Source organism: Rutidosis leptorrhynchoides, chromosome 7 (assembly GCF_046630445.1).
Source record: "Rutidosis leptorrhynchoides isolate AG116_Rl617_1_P2 chromosome 7, CSIRO_AGI_Rlap_v1, whole genome shotgun sequence".
NCBI lineage: Eukaryota > Viridiplantae > Streptophyta > Magnoliopsida > Asterales > Asteraceae > Rutidosis > Rutidosis leptorrhynchoides.
This window is the reverse complement of record NC_092339.1, coordinates 297,801,505-297,803,961: the sequence shown is the minus strand read 5'-3', so window position 1 is coordinate 297,803,961 and position 2,457 is coordinate 297,801,505.

The window sequence follows — 2,457 nt, the reverse complement described above, 5'->3', positions numbered from 1 at the left end:
GTTAGTTATTATTTTCTCACATATATAGTATATAAGTACATTATTTATCTAAAATTGTTATTGTTATCAGAGGATACACTTTGAATTTAGGATTTTTAGGGATCAATGACCTAATTTTCTCTCATCCATGAACTCCATATGTCAGAACGGAAAGTTCATTCGCCATCCTTTTACCATGAAGTCCATAATGTTTCTATAAAAAACAAACCATTACAAAAGTATATGCAATACGCATGTCACAAACGTTAAACATCGAACACTTGACCCGCCAAAATGTAACTCACTGCAAATAGGGCAGCTTCTTGTCAAATTAGTTTTGATATCATTACCTAAACCTCCTTCCTCTATTATATAAGAATCAAATTATGGCACTACTATTCACATCAGAGAATATAACATATCGAAGTAATAAGTAACAGCAGAGTGATAAGACATCTTCATATGTTTTAATGAACATCTACAAATTTAAATTACATATAAAATTAAAATAGACTGGATATATGTATATGTAGGTATGTATACGGTATACCTGCCCGCCGATGCCCGCCGATGCCTGCAACGGAAGGAAGAGCGTCCCAAAGAGAAGCAAAAGTGGAATCACCGAGAGCAGTACAAGCTCTTTGTATAGGATTAACTAAACCGATCAAGCTCTACATGGTTTTCGTCATAATAAATCGTAATCATAAATCGTACATTCATAATCGTAAATCGTAAATCGTAAATCGTAAATATACATAAAAGTAGAAGTAATAAACCCTGGAATATGAGATCGGATCTTTGGTATACGAATGTGGATTTCGAGACAATCATATTCATTAATAGACTTACAGTGATTTCGATTAAACTCGATGATTTGGGAGAGATGTCGGGTTTCTCTTCGTTTTGAATGTCGTAAGTGATTGGTACTCCCCGAAACCCTATTTTGATTAATCTCTCCCGTGTTTTTTCTAGGTTAAGGGTATTTTAGTCTTATTTTTATTAATTTTGAAGATTATGAGGTCATAATCATTATATGACATTTTTAATGGCCGAGATTTATTAGTAATTTATCAATGAATGGCTGGGATTAGAACTTAGAAATTTAGATGACCTATTTTTGTTTTTGTTATAATATATATATAAAGATATAAAGATAAAGATAAAGATTAAAGAAACTGATCCGGTTGTGTGTTTTGGCCGTAGGTTAATCGAGAAAATAATTCGGTATGCTTTTCACATTAGAGGAAACTGCATGCCCTTTTTATAGGTTGGCCATTGTATTAAACAGACGTGTATTATTGTGTGAGTTCCTATTTTTTTAATGAGTTTGTAGGTTATGTTCACCTTAACTTGAATAGAATCGTGACAGCTGACTTCATCTTAGAAATCTTTATTTTGACTAGTTTAATCTCATACGGAAAAAACTAAATGATCACAATCTAAAATATTAAGACCATCTTTATCCCTGAAGGGGATGATGGGCGTGTTGCTGGGTGGGGTGGGGTGCTTGATGAGCGTGTTGTTTAACTGGTAAATAATGGAGTGGTGTGTTGAGTGGCGTGTTTGGTGATGTGTTAAAATCCGATTGAAAGTTGGGTGAAAAAGGGGATAAAAACTAATTAAAAAAGTGGAGGAAATACAACACGCTTCAATTTTGCTACGTGCTATGTTGAAACACTTGGACCAACACACACACCAACACGCCTTGTTATGGCGTGCTAGGTGGCGTGTTGGCCAACACACACCCCCAACACGCCTTGTTAAAGAGGGTCTAAACGTACATTCTTCCATTCTATTTTATTAAAAACAAAAACAAAAAAAACAAAAAGTTGTTTTACTTTTCAAAAAGTAAAATTATAAGATAAACAGGACCAAAGAACAAAACAAAAAGCAAATCTTTTTTCTTTGTAGAATGGCGGCAAACGCACACGCCCAAATTATGTGGTTTTTGAGAGTTTTCATTAATCGAATTTTCGAACGTATCAATCCAACACTTTGCCAACCAAATTTCTACACTTTTTTGTTCATCAATTCCCGCGCTCGATGTTTGCTCCTTCATTGATGGCTTCTTTTTTTTCTCGAACCGCCGGCTTTAGTTTCTTGCATTTTTTCGGATTTTTGTTGGGTTTGTTGTTGTTCATGTATGCACGGGCGATCTTAAGTGGGAACAAGGGAGGCCCCGCCCCAGTCGATTTAGAAATTTTAGTGGAAAAAATTTGAATTTTTCGACTTTGCCCTGGGTGAATTTTTTTTTTCTTTTGCCCTAAAACCTTCAAATTTTGCTCTAAAACCTTCAAATTTTGGTCACAAACATTCAAATTTTGCCTCAAAACCTTCATATTTTGCCCAAAAAAAGTTTCCAAGGTTTTAAAAATTTTTTTAGCCCCAGTGAAAAAAAATAATACTGGTCCGCTACTGCATGTATGTGTTAAAAATTAATCTAATGCCTAAACATATAAATTTTAATAACATGGTCTA